The sequence below is a fragment of the Macaca thibetana genome, chromosome X (assembly GCF_024542745.1).
Source record: "Macaca thibetana thibetana isolate TM-01 chromosome X, ASM2454274v1, whole genome shotgun sequence".
NCBI lineage: Eukaryota > Metazoa > Chordata > Mammalia > Primates > Cercopithecidae > Macaca > Macaca thibetana.
In genome coordinates, this window is record NC_065598.1 from 132,624,069 (window position 1) to 132,637,836 (window position 13,768).

At 38.3% G+C, this 13,768-nt stretch overlaps 1 non-coding gene across 1 annotated transcript; it reads right to left on the reverse strand.

The window, feature by feature from the left end:
- Positions 1–4,557: 4,557 nt before the first annotated feature.
- On the reverse strand, positions 4,558–4,661 carry LOC126946976 (U6 spliceosomal RNA). The gene has a single exon (XR_007722838.1). It is a non-coding gene; the product is annotated as a U6 spliceosomal RNA (small nuclear RNA).
- Positions 4,662–13,768: the final 9,107 nt, after the last annotated feature.

Below are 13,768 nucleotides of genomic sequence, written 5' to 3' on the forward strand. Positions count from 1 at the left end.
AAATGTCAGATTCTAATTGACAGGAACGATTTAGTGAAATTTCTTTATACTACTTTTTTTCCCCCCCAGGGTAAGAAGGTTGACTTTATTCTGACCTTTATTTACCCTTGTTTCTTAAAAAAAAAAAAAAAAGTTTAATGAGAAAGACTTGGTGTCAGTTAACAAAAAAATGACTTCAGATTTAAATTCTTTTACCAATGGAATAAATGAACAAAGTTTGCAATTGAAAAGGCAGTTTACACCTTTTGTTGTTTGGGTTCGTAGAAATCCTATTATGCTTCATGCATAGCTCTGAAGAATGTGCAAACAAGTATTAGATCAATGACATTTCTTTGTAGTTTCTTTTATCAACATATTTAAAACTGAATATTCAAACCTTCATTCATATTTTAGATGCCTGTCTCATCAGTACACTTTATACCTGAGTATATTTCATTGCTATAGAATATTTTTACCGCTAAGATCCTAAATGCATTGAAAGATCCTAAATAGTAGAAGGTCAACAGTGTTCTGCAAAGGTGTTTGCAATTAAGCAGCCACTCCACTCACTGGTGGCTTTGAAATTAGTATTTGAAATTATAGTCTGTTATCTACCATCAATGATGATAGCATTCAAAGGAATTCATAGAAAGATATTCCACAAAAGCAGTTTATTTTAGTTTGGGGAGTAAAAACACATGAAAAAGCTTTATCGAATGTGATCAGATTGTTTGAAAATAAAGCTGAGTTTCCAAAAATTTTCACAATCTAGAGGAAAGGTTTCTCCCAGACCTCTGCAATATATACCTACTTTCTGCCTAACTTCTCTTTCATTAGTCTTTTTGATTCTGAGGAAATGCCCTGCATATGTATTGACAGTTCATCCTTGACCATTTTAACCACAATCTTTCATGGTGTAGAAATCCTAGAATGCACTTTTACAAGTAGGTCTAAGACAACCAATTTGTTTAGAAGCTCGATCCCAAAATTTGTACAGATAAGGCATTTTAGACAAAATTATAGAATATTTTAAACTAAGCACTAGGTGACAATATACGTTAATTTTTTTTAAAGCTTCCTCTTTGAGTATAAACCATATACATTATCTATTAAATGAGACCAAAGTTGTGTAAACCTTGGGTTTTATTACAATTCATTTGCATTTCAAATTGATGTTTTCCTTTGAAGTAGAAAACAAACTTCTGAGAAGTTTTCTAACAGACGTTTCTATTTTTCTCAACTCTAAAATTCCAGATTAATAAACTCTACTACTAATTGTAGTATATTTTATTGTGCAAAATGCAATATAAACACATGATGTAAAGTAATAAAAAGCATAAGGCAACTTTAAAATATTTTTAATGTAGTGATCATTGGGTAAGATCAGGTGCTTTAAAGTCACATTAGAAAGCTTTCTCAGGAGTAAATACGCAAATAAAATATTAAGTTAGTTGATGAATAAGCTGAATTGAAAAAAGCTAAGATAAAATATATAAAATATATGTTTAAGTATTGCCCATAGGGTTGAGTTAGAATGATTATACACATTCAATGTGAAACGATAAAATTATATTGCAACATAATTACATTTAACTATTGGTAGTTTTTTAACTCTGGGAAAGAAATTGCATTCCCAGCTGTTTCTCAACTCCTGTAATTTAAATAAGTAAACCTTTTGTTCTTAAAACTTACTTAGTTCCTTCTAATTCTGTTGATGGACATCCATTTCTACTGCCTTATTTTATGTTAATATCTAACAAAAGAATGCTGTTAGCCTCCTGCCAGTAAAAGCCCACCTCCTTTGTTGGAAGGGCAGAGAGGAGGGGGATTCTTTTTTAGCCTTTTACTTTACAGAAGACTTTAAACTTCCTCTCTCCACATCTAGTCAGGAAGAGCATTTCTACTTGAGCTAAAAATTCCTAGGAAAAGGCTATAGCCCCCAAGTGTGGAAGGTGGTTCTTAGCTGTCAATTCCCTTTTGTTATTCGCTCAAATGGAATTATGAAATGTTCGTGGCTTTGTAGGGCAGAACACATTTCTCCCGAGCAAATGCAAATGCATTAGGTGTGCCCAGGTAATTTGAAGTGCTCATGCTGGCAGCTTTTCTGCATGAGTAAAGCTGTTTAATTAATGCATTTTCCCCTTCCTTCTGATTAGTTGATTCTGATTTTCTTTGAATAAATTAAACTCTCTGTAATATGCTTCCTATAGCTTCTTGGGCTACCCAAGCCCTGATACCTCCCACCAGGAGGGCAGATGCAAAGAAATGAAATTATTCCTCTGCATATTTCTCACAGAGATTTTTCTCCTGTACAAAAGACTGATTTTCCTTGTAATATAGCTCAGGCGAGTGATGTGTTTAAAGAAGATCTTTGAGTTTCTGTTGATGTTGCTCGTTGGTAATTGTCCTTCCAACTTGAATTATGGAAATGGGTCGCAGATCCATTTAGTTTTGCTTTATTGAGATTTGGGGAGTAAACATTCAGCGAGGTTGGAGAGAAGTGGCATAAACACCTTCCCTAATAATAGTGCTCATGTTAACTGCCACTGCTTACCACAAGCGCCAGCATCTACAGATGGCATGGGAAGTTCACATTTTTTTCCCAGGGTGCCACAGGTTTCTAAAGGAAACCTTTGATTTGTGAAAAGAATTTCTTTGCATCAAAAAGGCAGAGTAGTGTAGTAGAAAGAAGGCTGGGAATGGAGTCAGGAAGAACTGTGTTTAAGCTCTAACTTTGCCACTAGCCAGTTTCTGTAAAGTCAAGATCTTGTAGCAGTCTCTTAAGTGGGACCCTCCCAGCCTGTATAGCCTCATTATTTTTACACATGAGGCATCTTAACAAGGGTTGAGATAAGGTCCCAAACTGTGGTCCCATTTTAAGTTTTGACTTCCAGACCAAAACAGAAATCCCTAAACATAATTTTCTTGTTCCTCTCCAACCTCCACAACCTGGTCTCATTCCACTTGGACACACTGCAGAGGTAATGCAACCATGTTCATGAGAAAATTCTTATATTGTTTTGAGACAAGGTCTTGCTCTGTCACCCAGGCTGGAGTGCAGTGGCACAATCATGACTCACTGCAGCCTCTAACTCCTGGCCTCAAATGATCCTCCCACCTCAACCTCCCAAATAACTGGAATTACAGGCATGCACCACCACGTCCAGCTATTTTTGTTGTTATTTTTTTGTGGAGACAGGGTTTTGCTATGTTGCCCAGTCTGATCTTGAACCCCTGGCATCAAGCAATCCTCCTGCCTCAGCCTCCCAAAGTGTTGGGACTACAGGTGTGAGCTACCACACCCAGCCTCATGAGAAAATTATTAATGAACATAATGACAATAGTCACAAGATCACTACCATAGTTGGTACTTTGTAGCCCTTTCCTTCTAAACATTTGAGAGTTCTCAGCAGCATGTTTTATTGACTTTTATATATTTATGTATTTAACAGAGCTCATTCTTTCTTCTTTTTTTTCTTAGACAGAAATTCACTCTGTCACTCAGACTGGAGTGCGGTAGCACAATCTCGGCTCACTGCAACCTCTGCCTCCCGAGTTCAAGCAATTCTCCTGCCTCAGCCTCCTGAGTAGCTGGGATTACAGGCACATGCCACCATGCCCGGCTAATTTTTGTATTTTTAGTAGAGACAGAGTTTTGCCATGTCGGCCAGGCTGGTCTCAAACTCCTTCGCCTCCCAAAGTGCTGGAATTACAGGCGTGAGCCACCACACCCGGTTGACTTCAAACTTTTTAAAACTCTCGTCAATGAACATTTCTTGCTTCTGAGGCCCTTTCAGGGTTTCTTTCAGCTCAAAATACTCTGCATGCCAAGGCACCATATTTGGGATATCATGTTTTGAGCCCTGACAAAAAAGAATGCCAATGCTACTCTTACAGTCACCTTCTCTATTTTTTATTCATGTCTCACCTGCCTCTATTGTTCACTTAATAAACCCGGTACCTCTGGCTCAGGGCTAATTGACATGGCTGATCAGTAGAAATCAGTATAGAGCTCACTTAATACTCTAGAAGTGTTCTTAGAGAAGTTCTGTATGATTAAGAACTGGTCAAGAGGGGAACAATACTCTTACACTGACCCTTATAATTACGTTAAAATCCTTCATGAATGGGTTTTCTTGACATCTCTTACTACTCAAAGTACTTAATGAGCTAGATGTAGTAGTATTTAAAGTAGACTTGTTTGATTAAGTAGACAACCCACTCCTTAATGTATTTTTTTTTCTTTTTCTTTCTAAAAAATATAAAATCCAGGCTGGGCACAGTGGCTCATGCCTGTAATCCCAGCACTTTGAGAGGCCGAGTGTGGTGGATCACCTGATGTCAGGAGTTCGAGACCAGCCTGACAAATATGGTGAAACCCCATCTCCGCTAAAATACAAAAATCAGCTGGGCACGGTGGCAGGTGCCTGTAATCCCAGCTACTTGGGAGGCTGAGGCAGGGGAATCACTTGAACCTGGGAGGCGGAGGTTGCAATGAGCTGAGACCGTGCCACTGCACTCCAGCCTGGGAGACAGAGCCAGACACTGGCTCAAAAAAAAATAAATAAATAAAAATACATATATATATAATGCTTCATGAATTTGTGTGTCATCCTTGACCAGGGACAATGCTAATCTCCGTATCATTCCAATTTTAGTATATGTGTTGCCAAAGTAAGCACTTAATATATTGTATATATTATTTTAACATGTGGATCCAGCTGTTTTGTTTTTACATTTTTCATTTTGAAGTAATTTCAAACTTACAGGAAAGTTGCAGGAAAAGTGAAAAGACCTCATATAGTTTTCACTCAGATTCCCCACTTATTTACATTTGCTTTATAATCTCTTTAAATATATATTTATATATAATATATGTAATTAATATTTCTATATATTATATGCTATTAATAGTTATATAAATATACATAATGCATTCTCCTCTTCCTTCTGATTAGTTGATTCCAATTTTCTTTGAATAAATTAAACTCTCTGTAATATGCTTTTTAAAATAATTCTTTTTAGGTAAATATATTAGTATTTTTTCTGAATTAATGGAAAGTTGCAGGCGTGATGCTCGCTGCCCCTAAATATGTCAGTGTGCATTTTCTACAAGATAAGGGTGCTCTCAGATATAGTCACAGTACTGCCATCAAAATCAGGAAATTAACATGTATACAATACCATCTAATCCACAGATCCCATTCGAATTTCACCATTGGTTCAATAATGGTCTTTATAGCAATCGATTAGTCAATACATAAAATACATTTTTTCATCTGGTCCAGAATCTGTCCAGGATCATGTGTCACATTTAACTGTTCTTTTTCTTCAGTTTTCTTCAATCTGGAACTAGTTCCTCAGTTATTCCTTGTCTTTCATGACGTGGACATTTTTAGACCACAGTTATTTTGTATAATGTCTCTCTCGGTTTATATTTGTCTGATATTCCATATGAGTAGATTCAGTAATGTATTTTTGGCAGGAGTATCACAGAACTGATATTGTGTTTTTGTCAGTGTATCATATCAGGAGACACTTTGAACTGTCTCATTACTGTTGATCTTAATTTTAATTGCTGGTTAAGTGGCATCTACCAGATTTTCCCACTGAAAAGTTTCTATTTTCCCTTTGTAATAAACAAGCATTTTGAGGGAAAATATATTGAGACTGTGTAAATATCCTGTTCCGCTGGTGATTTTCTAATATTATCTTTTTGTACGTTTATTAATTGGCATCCTACTGTATGAAAGAATTTTTCTTCCCTATCTATCAATCAATCAATCAAAACATAGTCCTATGAATTGTTATTTTGTAAAATTGATGCAGAAATAATGTTTTAGCAACTTTCTGGATATCTTTTATTCTAGTCAAGTTGACACCTAAAATTAACCATCACAGACAACATATCCAACTGCCTTAAAAACAGTATAATAGTATAAAAATGTTTATGGAGTGTTTTCTATTTTGCAAGCATTTTCCCCCTAATACTTCACATGTATTATCTCATTTCATTCCTCCCAACAGTTCTTTGAGATAGTTACTATTACTTTTTTGCTTTACAGCTCAGGATATTGACGCAGAGAAGTTAAGCAACTTGCCCATGGTCACACAGTTGGTCTCATTGGCACCTTGATAACAGACACTAGGCCTTTGACTACTACACTCTGCTGACAACTCGAGATACCCCAAACTTAATCATCTTCCCCTACAAGCCAGCACCCCTTCCAGTCTTCCAGATCTCAGAGAGAATGATGCTAGTAACCATCTAGTTATTCAAGTTGAAACCTAGTAAGAAATCATACTTGATTCCTTTCTAGCCTTTCATGAGTAGTTGTACTTCTCCCAGCATAGTATTTCCTATTTGCATTGTAATTGTTAATTTTCTTGTATCCTTCTTTAAATCCTTGAGAAAAGTGGTGATGTGATGTTCATAGTTGTATCCATAGTACCTAATATCCAGATGCTAGTACCTAGCACAGGACCTGGCACACATTCAGTACCTATTTGTTGAATCAATGAATGAATGAATGAATTGGTAGAATTAAACCTTTTATAAGCGAGCAGTTAGAATACAAAAATGAAGTGACTTACTCAAAGTTATACAATCAGGAGTGGCATATTTACCATAAAGCAAATGAGGCTTAAGCTTCAGGACCCATCACATAGATGGCCCCTCCCAAAGTCCTAGGATGGGCCTTAGGAATGTGTTCATTTTGTCTTGTTTTTGCAAAATTTGCAAATGGTTAAGGCCACTGTCTCTTTCCATTTAGACGTCTTCATCACACTCCTTCTTGTCGAATGGCATCTGAGTGGCTGCAGGAATATTGGGGATCAGGCTGAGGGGAATTTGAAATGGGGATACATTTAGCTAAAGTTTAGTGGAATATGTCTATGTTATTTGCAGTCACCTAGGGATATAAGTATGTTATTGTTACCTGTCAAGGATAGGAATGGCTGGCAGAAATTCTCTACCACTCACTGTGCCATTTCACCTGGCACATGTCATGGAATTGCTGGCCTAGAGCTTATATCCTGATATGAATGTGTCCCTTGGTGCTGTCATTGGAAGTATGTGAGTAATGAAGGAGAAACAAAGTTGAAATGTACAGAACCAGAAGCTGGTCTGTGGAGAATTCTTCTCAATATTGCAGGTTATATATGAAAGATACTTGATAATGTTCTTATTTTCATAAAAAATTACACGATATTAATAATAAAGAACTTTGATGTTGAAAAAAACTTTTCTAAACTGTCAGTAATAATAATAACATGATTAAAGATGCTAGAGGAAAGATTGAGTTATCTTTCTATTTTCTCTATGGAGATGTCTATTGTAAAATTATTGTTATAGGAAAAGGTAATCTAAGAATATGCAGCTTAAAAAGAAAGAAAAATGGACCCAGCATGGTGGTGCACACCTGTAATCCCAGCACTTCGGGAGGCCAAGGCGGGCAGATCATTGAGGCCAGGAGTACAAGACCAGCCTGGCCAACATGGTAAAGCCCCATCTCTTCAAAAAAATACAAAAATCAGCTGGGCACAGTGGTGCATGCCTGTACTCCCAGCTACTTGGGGGACTGAGTCAGGAGAACTGCTTGAGCCCAGGAGGCAGAGGTTGCAGTGAGCCGAGATCACGCCACTGCACTCTAGCCTGGGCGACAAGAGTAAAACTCTGTCTCAAAAAACAAAAACAAAAAGAAAAATGTTGTAGTAGATATGTGTGAAGCAGTTGATTAACATAAATATTATGTCATTTTAACGCATTTTCTAATATTTGTGGTATTTCAGCTTTTGAAAGTATGTACTTTGTTGTGTTTTCTAAATTCTAGGTAAATATTCATTTTGTTACTGAATTCTGTTTTTACATTTTTGGTATCATTTTTCTTAGTGACAGCCCTACAAATTGTATATGAATTTTGGGAGGTGGGCTGGTCAATTACAAAAGACAACAAATTTAAAGGTTAAAACTATTGGAATTTTAGGCAGAATAAAAGGTCCAGGAAACCTGAATCCAATATGACAAGGCATGCGGTAAGTGCTCTATAAATGTTTGTTGAGTGAGTGAATGAATGAGTAAAGAAAGCATCTTTTAGCCGGGCGCAGTGATTCAAGCCTGTAATCCCAGCACTTTGGGAGGCCGAGACGGGCGGATCACGAGATCAGGAGATCGAGACCATCTTGGCTAACACGGTGAAACCCCGTCTCTACTAAAAAAATACAAAAAACTAGCCGGGCGAGGTGGCGGGTGCCTGTAGTCCCAGCTACTCCGGAGGCTGAGGCAGGAGAATGGCGTAAACCCGGGAGGCGGAGCTTGCAGTGAGCTGAGATCCGGCCACTGCACTCCAGCCTGGACGACAGAGCGAGACTCCGTCTCAAAAAAAAAAAAAAAAAAAAAAAAAACATCTTTTAAATTTTTATTAAATTTATATTATATATATATATATATTTTAAAGACAGAGTCTCGCTCTATTGCCCAGGCTGGAGTGCAGTTGCTCAATGTCGGCTCACTACAACTTCCAGTCTCAAGCAATCCTCCTGTCTCAGCCACCCGATTACCTGGGATTACAGGTATGCACCACCAAACCCAGCTAATTTTTGTATTTTTAGTACAGACTGGGTTTTGCCATATTGTGCAAGCTGATCTCAAACTCCTAGCCTCAAGTGATCTATCTGCCTTGGCCTCCCAAAGTGCTGGGACTACAGGCGTGAGCCACCACTCCTGGCAAGAAAGCACCTTTTTACAGGGGCTTCCTGGGCATGGAAGGCACTCGGGGAAATACCAGTTGGTTTGCAGTTGGGTCAGGGTGGTGGCAACTAGGGAAAAGAGGTTCCCACCTGAGGTTTCTGATGGGTAGGGACCTGTGCTGAAGTAGAAGTTATCATCTCTTCTCCACCTTGTGAAGAGGCTGAGGATGTGCCAACTGGAGTTAGATGGAAAGTGGTCAATGGTTTGCAAGGGCATGACAGGGAGGTAATCTATATTCTGGACTCATTCCCTCATCCTGGATATTTTCTCTACCTTTGGTAATGAGGTTTTTAGCAACAAAATGTGGGACTGGCACATATCTCCCTTGTTAATAGATGTATTACCATATGACTCTTTTCAAATAGTAAATCACATTAAAAAGATTTGCATTTCTAGTTACTTGTAGTCTCAGCAGAGAAAAATAAAAGCCAAAAGTTTGTGCTACTCTAAGATCACAGAATCATGAAAAAAGATAGTGATAATTTAGAAAATGGAAATCATAAATCGTTGTCTTTTCTTTCTTTGTAATTAAACCACACTTCTTTTTCTTTTCTTTTTCCATTTTTTTTTTTTTTTTTTTTTTTTTTGAGATGGAGCTTCGCTTTGTCGCCCAGGCTGGAGTGCAGTGGCACGATCTCGGCTCACTGCAACCTCTGTCTCCCAGGTTCAAGCAATTCTCCTGCCTCAGCCTCTCGAGTAGCTGGGATTACAGGCATGAGCCACTACTCCCTATTACATTCAAAATTAGCCTGGCTAATTTTGCACATTTTTTAGTAGAGATGGGATTTCTCCATATTGGTCAGGCTGGTCTCAAACTCCTGACCTCAGGTGATCCACCCGCTGCGGCCTCCCAAAGTGCTGGGATTACAGGCATGAGCCACCGCACCCCGTCCCAAAAGCCACCACGCCCTGCCCTAAGCCACATTTCCTGTAATACTGAGAACAAATCATAATTTGATTTGGGCTTTGATCTTTTCAAAGACAGTCATGTTTGCTTCTATTTTTCATGTGGATTGTTTAAAGTCCTCAAGGGAAAAACAAACACAGAAAAATAGGCAAAAATTTTGCATCTTTCTTTTCTTTTTTTTTTATTATTATACTTTAAGGTCTAGGGTACATGTGCACAACGTGCAGGTTTGTTACATATGTACACATGTGCCATGTTGGTGTGCTGTACCCATTAACTCGTCATTTACATTAGGTATATCTCCTAATGCTATCCCTCCCTGCTACCCCCTCCCCACAATAGGACCCGGTGTGTGATGTTCCCCTTCCTGTGTCCAAGTGATCTCATTGTTCGATTCCCACCTATGAGTGAGAACATGCGGTATTTGGTTTTCTGTTCTTGCGATAGTTTGCTGAGAATGATGGTTTCCTCCAACTGCATCCATGTCCCTACAAAGGACACGAACTCATCCTTTTTTATGGCTGCCTAGTATTCCATGATGTATACGTGCCACATTTTCTTAATCTAGTCTGTCACTGATGGACATTTGGGTTGATTCCAAGTCTTTGCTATTGTGGCATCTTTATTTTCAATCACTTTGTTTATTTTTCAAAGATTGATAAATGTAAAATGTAAAAGTACTGCACAAACACTCAGCCCCCAGATACACTGAAAGAGAAGAGAATGTTGTTTTCCATGGTAGGTAAAGTAGAAGATTTTACAGTATATGTTTGACTAACTTATTATGATTTTTGCGTAAAATGAATCCATATAATCATCACATTGTATTTTCCAATTTAATACTGAGTTATCAGTCATTGGACATTTTTTAAATGGCAAAAATACTTCATTGGAATAATTGGAATAAATACAATGAACACAGATATCTCCCTTTTACATTCAAAATATAAGTAAAAGGATAATATAAAATATTCAGGACAATTTTGATGACAAGAAAACCACCCACAATCACCACAACCTATTAATAATATTTTAAATTTTGGTTCGTATCATGGAAGACTACTTATGCATATGCATATTTTTCCATGATTGCAACCATTAGATAAATAATATTGTATAGTCTGAATTTTCCTGTTGCATTCTGTCTTAAACATATGTGCTCCCATGTTTCTGCACAATCTTCAAAATGATCATGTTAATGGTTGGGTAACATCACAGTGAGTAGATGTGTGCTCCTTTATTAAGCCATTCTCCTATGGTGGTGTACAGTAGGTAATGCAAGCTATCATGATGGTGTGTCCCCTTCTGGAAGGTGAAGGAGAGGAGGGTGGGAAAGAAAGGATGGGGACATACCGAGAAAAATACTATTACTTTATGACTTGAATCTATTTCCCCCTGTTATAAAAGTAGTACACAGTAATTATGGGAAAACCAGGAAATCCCAGGGTATACAAATTTAAAAATTTTTGAAAACCAACTATAATGTGTCTATTGGGTGGTCATTCTAACCCCAACAGTAAGTATAGCCGAATCTTGATGATTTCAACAGCTAATATACTTTTGGATCATCATTTAATACTGTTTCTCTAGCTTTTTCCACATCTCAGCAAGTTTACATGCTGCAGGAGGGGAAAACAAAAGTTATCTTGTCATTTTTTAGACATATTTCCTTTGGACTCTAAACAGTGTCACCTAGCCTTATCTTTGGTGTTTGGAATGAGGTTTGAATATTTCCCAAATTTAAACCATCCCAAAAGCATGAATAATTGCTAGCTATTGAGAGAAATGAAAAAACAAAAGAAAACGAAACAAAACGACAAAAAAAAAAAACACAAAAAACAGAAAGCTGTAACAATCATTGGGGAGTAGACTGGTTAATTCCAAAAGAAAACCCTTTTTAAAGGTTAAAATTACCGCAAGTATATATGGAATACGAGCGCAGCTTCGCAAGGGGACTCTGTTCAAGAGGACAGCTCTCTTTTAGATGGGTGGATTGTGGTATATTTGCTAAATAGCTGCAGTTAGTTCCTTATGAGCAAAACTTATCCTTCAGCTTTTCAATGAAAGTACCCTTTTAAAGGTGGGTAAATAATTTTAGGAACCGTTGGCATTTTGGGTGGAACAATTGTTCATTGTGTGGGGCTATCCTGCTCATTGCGTTGTGTGATGGTTAATGTTAAGTGTCAGCTTGATCCGATTGAAAGATGCAAAGTATTGTTTCTGGGTGTGTCTGTTAGGGTGCTGCCAAAGGAGATTAACATTTGAGTCAGTGGACTAGGAGAGGCAGACCCACTCTCAATCTGGGTGGGCACAATCCCCTCCCCTGCCAGCACGGCTAGAAAAAGCAGACAGAAGAAGGTGGAATAAGCAGACTTGCAAGTCTGCTGGCCTTCACCTTTCTCTTGTGGTGCTGGATGCTTCCTGCCCTCGAACATTGCACTCCATGTTCTTCAGCTTTTGTACTCTTGGACTTACAACAGTGGTTCGCCAGGGGCTCTAGTGCCTTCAGCCACAGACTGAAGGCTTCACTATCAGCTTCCCTACTTTTGAGATTTTGGGACTTAGACTGGCTTCCTTGCTTCTCAGCTTGCAGACAGTCTGTTGTGGCACCTCACCTTGTGATCGTGTGTGTCAATACTCCTTAATAAACTCCCTTTCGTATATACACCTATCCTATTAGTTCTGTGCCTTTAAAGAACCCTGACTAATATACATGGCATTTAGCACTGGCCTTGCCCTCTTAGTGTCCCTGCTTCCGACAAACAAAAATGCCTTATATCCATTTCTACAAGGCCCTTGGGGTTAAAGTGGGATCAACTTTGGTTAAGGATCACAGATTTGGTTTCTAAAGTACTAGTCCCTACTTTGAGGAATGGGCAAGAATCTAAAAATATATCTTTTTCTCAATTAAAAACATTTTTTTAAGAGATGAGGGTCCTGCTATGTTGTCCCTGCTGGCCTCAACTCCTGGGCTCAAGTGATCCTCCCAACAGCCTCCTGAGTTGTGGAAATTTCAGGCATGAGCCACTGCACCCAGCTGAAAATCTTTTTAGTAAGCTCTTTCAGTGATGCTAATGTAGCCAGTCCTCAGAGAGGCTTTGAGGAATCAGAGGCTTACAGCAATAAATGACTCATTGCTCCCTCCCCCAAACCTCATCCATCCACCCTCTCCCCTTCTTCTCTATAAGGCTCTAAAACCTCATCTTTGCTTTAAAAACAAAAACAAAAACAAACAAACAAACATTTCCCTAGCTCCTGGAGAAAGGGGAAAGATTGTTTTGTTATATGCCCATCGGGGAGGGAACACTGTACATTCAACTTGACTTCAAAACTTGCCAGTATAACACAGTGTTTATATTTCCACTTTTACAGAAGAGAAAACTGAGGCTCAAAGAGGGCTGCTAATACTAATGGCCAGCTACTATGTACTATGTGTCTGCGTGTGCTTGATTCCTGACAACAGTTTTGTGAGATATGTACTCCTAATGTGTCCATTTTATAGATGAGCAAACTGAGACTCAAAGAATCTTGCAGAAAGTTCTGCAGCCGTAAGAGTAGCTGGTGGAGCTAGAATTCAAGTCTGGGCCTTCTCATCTCAGATCCTAAATTTGTTTCTGGGGCCCAGCACTGCCTCTGTGTCAGGGGGATACAGACCCTACCTGCTTTCTAAATGACCCCTTCAGGAAGTTGGAGGCTGAGCTGAAAATCAGGGCCAGGCAGGATTGGAATATTTGAATAGCAGTAATAAAAATGTGGTAGGAAATGAAGACAACTGGCTGCTAGTTTCATTAAAAATGCTCCCAGAACACAGGCTGAACTGAGATAGTTAATCAAAGACAACTGTAAATCTCAGACTGTGTCTTTTCACAGCATTCAGAGATCCAAAGAAACAGCATGAAAATTATGGGAGCTGTAATTCTAAATGACTTGAGGCAAGAGAACATGGGGTGGACTATTCTGAATACAAACTGTGTAATTGAACCTCTTGCCTTATTATTCTTTTCTTTAGTTAATTAATTTTTTTATCATACTTTAAGTTCTAGGGTACATGTGCACAGCATGCAGGTTTGTGACATATGTATACATGTGCCATGTTGGTGTGCTGCACCCATTAACTTGTCATTTACATTAGG